Here is a 6,622-nt window from a genome sequence, read left to right as displayed (position 1 = left end):
CATTGAGATCTGATGTGTTTTCAGTGTTCCTTTAATATTTTGGAGCAGTGTATATAGCTTTCCAGTGCAACTGAGAGAAACTTAAGAGATATGATTATTCATGTTTCTGTAAAAGTCACAACTTATACATCATATTCTGAAATTATAATAAGAATGCTAAATACATTCAAGAAGAAATAGTGGAAAGTTTAACAAAAATACATGGCTTGAAGCTCTGTTTGACTGGTGAAAGTCACAGGAAAAACAATACAAAAAGGAGGCTGCTGTGTCCTGTGCCTCCTGCTGTATGTGCCAGTAGTCAATTTCAGAGGAATTTACCCTCATTACCCTCTGAAGCCTTCATCACAGCCCAAAAACAGAGAGAAGAAACAGCAGCAGAAGTCTAAGAAGAGTCTGACCAGTGGGTTGTTTGTTTGGAAGCCAGAGAAGTAAAGAGATGTACCTCCTAAATACTTCACTAAAGCTGCTGCAGAAGACTGTGGTCGTGCTGGCAGCTCCCAGGTATGAATGTCTGCAGTCACCACAAAAACCTCCTGAATTATTTTTTATATACTGTTGTGAAATGAGAAAGAACTCAGGTTACGTGTTGTGGGCGCCGAATTTACACAAAGATTTTATTTTTCATATGATTATATAATGTTGTTTATAATGTTCTTCATTCCTCTGTCATGGGAAGATTGTGATAAAACCACAAACCACACACTACTTTCACATGTTTGTTACATGAAAAGGTTTGCTAACAGTCTGGTTTTGCAATAACCAACTCATTATGGCAACATGGTGTCTGGCCTGTGGTTGATTCCAGTATTTCTAGCGTGTGACCAGAAATGAGAAAGAAAAAACGTGAAAAACACAAGTGCATGCAAGGAATATTGTAATAGATATTTTCGGTTGCATAATGACCAAATTACTAGGGACAGACATCAGTTCCTTTTATGATATTTTGATCTCAATTTTAAGACAAAGTGGCACCTCTAATTCACATTCATAAACACATGCATGCACACACGCACACATGCACAGTAGCGCCTGGGTCTCTGCTCTCGGGCTCGGCAGGCAGAACTGCCTTGTCATCATAAAACGGTCATGGCATCTTGGTATTTTCTGGCATTTTGTCCTGATATCTTGTGTAACAGATCCCTCAGGGCTGTTATTTTTCAGCTCATACAATGGGTCATTTGTGGCAGATGGAAACACAGCATATTAGTGTGTCTTCGCTTAATAATTGTAATTTTTAGTTAGCATCTCAGTCGAATTGCAAACAGATAAGCTGGTAATGTAGATGTTCCTTTCTGTACATCTAACATCTGTTTATGCTGTAAGAAATAAGCAGTCATCATCAGCTCTATGGTGAATAAGAGAAGAGTTATGGTTCCCAGCAGGCTATTACCACATAAACACTGGTAGCACAGCAGCATTTAAAGTATTCAAGGAAACACCCACAGAAAGCATTTGTTTTTCCCCTGGTTCTTGACAAACACATCAATTTAAAGTTAAAGGTTACAGAGGACAACATAATGTGAACTATAGGAACATTTTAGACATGCTGATAATAAAATACCGGGTCAGTATTATAATATCCATCCATTCTCTACCGCTTTTCCTTTTCAGGGTCACATGGGGGATGGAGTCTAAGTATTATAAGATAATAATGTAATTTTGTTGTGCTTTTGGCATAATGGCAATAAAAGATTGATTTAAAAGATTCTGATTTAGTACTGGCCTACAGGAGCTGTTATGGAAAACCCATCTGATGAAGCTCCTAGCACACACTTTTTGTGCTGATGTTAGTAAATCGTGAATTCAACAAAAAAACATTACCACAAAATGCAACACAAATGTTTTTGTCCATACAGTGTGTGTTGTAATTGTAGCAGGATTCAAATCTATCAAAAGAGTTTTCAAAAAAGCTGCTTTGAAACTTTGAAACGTAGGTAACTCATTTAGTTTCAAGCATCTTTATGTTAAACTGCTTTTAACTAGTAAGTCAGGAAAGTTATTTTGCATACACCCACTAGCAGACTATTTTGTTTCAAATTACCAAATCCCACTAATAATCTGTGCAGTTGGGTTATTAGCTGTTATCAGAGCGTATTAAACATTAGATATATATCATGGGTTTCAAATGAATGATGACATTTCAATAAAGTCAGTGAAAAGCTCTTGGTGACATTCGACATTCAGTAAGCAGCTCTCTGGTCCCTGCGGTTCACTGTGCTGCTGCTTATTAATGAATAAAGTTAATGAATCTGAAAGTGAATCATGTCAGTGAACCTAAGATGCTGCTTAACCTTCTCTAACAATGAGGGCATCATGTATGATTCTCGTGGCTGTCACAAATTATTGAGTCAGTTCGAGTCTATTTTTACAACGTTTTGATCAGTGACCTTTGCAATGGTGGATATCAGGAAATTAGCAAGATGTAAACTAATAGTTTAGATCATTTAAATAACTGATAGCATTCAAAACTTTTTTTGATTTTGGAAATAGCAGATTCTAACAAAAAATGAGGATTCATAATGTGGGCCAAGTATCTTAATCCAATACTGTCATGTTTTGTAGAAACAGGAACTAGGTTATTTACACTCATTTATTAGCGTTTTTGTGCCACTCAAACCACAAATCATCTTTTATTGTTGTGGATCGGTTTCAGGAACTTATGTTTAAATGGCCTATAAGCTTATTATTATTCCTCTCACACACTTGGTTTGTTATCTTAAAGTAAACTATTTGCTCTTTTTTGTGAGCATCAGTAAAAGCAAAGGGCTATACTTGCTACTGTTATGAGAGGATTTCTGTGCTTATTCACAGTCTTTGTGGTTTTCTACCTTATTGGAGTTATTTACAATGGTGGAAGGAAAGTGCAGGTAGTCTGAATATGGTGTGTCTTCCTGAAACACCTGGCAGAGTTTAGTCAAACTGGAATTTAGCCCTTTTTTTCACGATTCAGCTATTCTATGTGAATGGAGATTTTTTTATTTACAGATACCTCTATGAAATGACAATAAATTACTTTAAAAGCTGAAGTATATTTTAAACAGCTATCAATTCATATACAAACACAAATGTTGTGCATGTACATCAATCAGACAAGAGAACCACAGGGATTTAGTAATGAGATCACACGTGTGTTCTGCCAAGCAGCACTGACATGATGTTATGTAACTTATAACACACACATGCGCGCACACACAGACAAAAACTACCAAATACAAAACATAACTAACTGTTCAACATGACCAAGGGGACCGAGGCAGATATGCAGTCTGGTGAAGACCACACTGTTTCCCTCTCTGCTCCACAGTAACAGAAGGACACATGGAACAGTGTGTTCAGATGAAAACATGCTCCAGTTAACAATACTCATTTTGCAAGTCCAAATCTCTACTAACTTGGAACAGGAGAACATGCATCTATACAGTCATCTTCTCACCAGCCAGTATCACAAACTTGCTTTTCTTTCACAGTCTGTCAAGCATGTGACACCGCCAACCTCCTCATACCTCAGGAGGTGTATGTCAGCAGATGGTTTTTTGTACATAATAGCACCAACACGGTAACATGGTTACAACATGAGTGATCTGAATGGAAAAAGAAACTGTAGATGGATTAGATAGTATACATGACTGTGCAAAACTCTTTTTATTTTGTTTCCAAGGAGACAGGCTTTCTTGTACTTTTTAAAGCAGTCTTGAGCTATTTCCCATTTATATTTTTAATATTTAATATAAAATATAAAGAAATCTGGGGTAGCAGTATGGAGAATATGCTATAAACATCTGATATCTGCCCATTTACTCAGTTTTTCTAAGCAGGTGGATATGAACCTACATTCGAGGACAGATGCTTAGTGTTAAATACAGAAAAAAGAGACATAAAGTAGGAGGTCAGTAATATTTCTAGCACTTCAGTGAGAAGAAAAGAGCTGGGTTTTTTTTTTCATTCAAGGACACATTGATCCAGGCCCTCATAAGCCTTGAAATGGTCTATTTTTGTGCGTGTGGGACACATGCCTTTTTAAATAAGCACTTGTATGGAGCCTTGCTTACGTGTGCTACATGTCCTTCTGTCTGTTACGCTTGGCTACAATGCTTAGCCACGTAATGGCCATTTTTCCTACAAAGCTGCTACTTGTCAGTACATGACCACGTCTTTGGTTTTGTACTGACATGTAGTGCACACACACTAGGTAAAAGTAATACATCAAGATCACACCAGCACGTCAGCAGCAGCTGCCATCAAGTGAATTAACACCCGGCTTTACACCTCTATAGTGCTCGTCACACTCTTTTCTTTTTTGTGTATGCTTTAGCGCACAGTACATATTGTAATAAATCCACTGTACCCGCTGTATAACTGGAGATAAAAACTGAGCAGGAGTCGATGAACACCAAACGTCAGCTAAACAGAGTGGAGCTGGAAAGGCTTCAGTACAGACTTGCCCTGTATTAGATCAAACCATTTTTGTGATTCTCTGCTGTAATAATTAGCACTTTGGCCTTGAAACCCAGAGAGCTGAGTTCAAATTTTAGTGTGACCTTGGAGATGTATGCAATAAAAATCATTACATCGAAATGTTTTCTGAGAAATACGTTGGAAAAGATATACTGTGTCATAGAGAGAGCCTAGAAGGCCATCCTAACCTTGACCTATTTGCAAGATTCCTTTCAAGCAATTTTATATATTATGTCAAACACAAAACGATCTAGTCTGAGTATAAATTGTAGCTGAGTGATGTAAATGCATAAATATATGTAAAGTGTGGCTAAAGTGGTACATACTGTGAACCATATGATTTAAAACTGCCATGTACTGCAAAGAGTAATGCTTCCCCAATATACAGGTAACGGCATTAAGAGACAAGTGCAACCCAACCAATCAGAAGGATGATGGTTCAATCCCTGGCCATTCCAGTCCATGGCTGTATCCCAATTCAGGGTCTGCAGCCTTAAAGTACGTATTTCAAGGCCGATTACGTCACAGTGGCGCGCCGAAGGCTGTCCCAATTCAAAGGCTGCTCGAAATGCGGCCCTGAAATGCGTCCTTCATTTCCCTGAATTTTAAGGCTGTGGCAGTGTAGACTTCGTGGTCCCATATATCCCACAATTCATAGCGCGGCAGTCGGTGCGGAGAATTCTGCCGCAGACGGCAGAAGTGGAGCGGCCGAAGAGTAAACTGTGAAAAGTAATTACTGAATATGATGTCACTTATTTATGTGCAAATGTTTAATAACGAAGAACATTAAAACATTACTGTTGGCCACATGTCGGCAAAGTTATGTGACATTAGTGACGTTTGTACTAACTTGGTTTTAAAGCCTTTAAATATACGCCGTTCAATAGCTGAGCTTAATCTTACAGAGAATGATCAAAGCTCATGTAGAAACAAACAAATGAACAAAAGATTTTCTCCTTCATTTCTGTCAAACAAAGCTGTATGACACGTATCCAGCTGTTAGTATCATGGTTGCTAGGCAACCTGGGCAGCGCAACGGAGGCTAGACCGTCCCATTTCACAAGCCTCGCACTTCCGGCCTTAGTGGTCTTTGAGTACGCGGCCCTTGAGGATCGTTGAGGCTGCGTACTTTAAGGCTGCAGACCCTGTATTGGGATACAGCCTATGAGTATCCTTGGGCAAGATACTGAACTGTGAGTTGCCTTCAGCGTATCCATCGGAGTGTGAGTGTGTGTGCTGTGTAGTAAGAATGTGTGTGTGAATGATGCTTGTAGTATAAAACACTCTCAGCGCTCAGTTAAAGTAGAAAACTTCTATAAAAGTACCTCTCTGTTGAACAGAAACTTTGTTGTTTTTTTCATTTTAAAAAATCTATGAGCACCTAAGAAATCCAAACCAACTGGTCAGTCACAAGTTTGCCTCTTTAATCCATCAATGATGAGACTGTGAGGCACTGTTGTTGCTGAGTATTGGTGGAAAAGTGACAGGGCCAGACCTAAATAACTTGAGCCACATCAGAGGCATTCTCAGCCTGAGTGTGAATGCAGAGCTATGTGGCCTCATCACATGAGAGCTCCAGTGATTAGAGCTCAGAAAGCATCCCTGACACAAGTGCAAAGACTTCTGAAGTGTGAAGTCATTTAGTATTTATTTGATAGCCACATCAAAGACTTCGACAACATAGCTTTTGAGGACAGTCCCGTCAGTCAGCCACTGGGATGTGCTGAATATCACAAACTTGTGAAAAATTGCATTAAAAAAATGAAATTACATTTATGGTTTAGTCTAGTCAATATATCCCCCGAGCTCCAAAGGACATGCAGGTGATGAATGCAGCAGTGTTCTATTTTATTAGTGTAAATTAGGAAGAATTTTAATTTAACTATTGCTACTAACAGGCCACAGAGGCAATGAGCCAAAAAGATATTCAAAAGGCTCTGCAAGAACACTCAAAGGGCTAAGTCACTATTTGCCTATTTTAAGAACTCTATAAATGAAGTTTTGCTTCCATGTTTTGAAATGTATCTGCACATACAAATTCAATTCAATTCAATTCAATTTTATTTATATAGTGCCAAATCACAACAAAAGTCACCTCAAGGCGCTTCATAGATACAGAGAAAAACCCAACAATCATATGACCCCCTATGAGCAGGCACTTTGGCGA

The sequence above is a fragment of the Diplotaxodon limnothrissa genome, linkage group LG5, assembly GCF_057381915.1.
Source record: "Diplotaxodon limnothrissa isolate DT_005_m linkage group LG5, D_limnothrissa_male_GT1.1, whole genome shotgun sequence".
Taxonomy (NCBI): Eukaryota; Metazoa; Chordata; class Actinopteri; order Cichliformes; family Cichlidae; genus Diplotaxodon; species Diplotaxodon limnothrissa.
Note: the sequence above shows the minus strand (reverse complement) of the source record.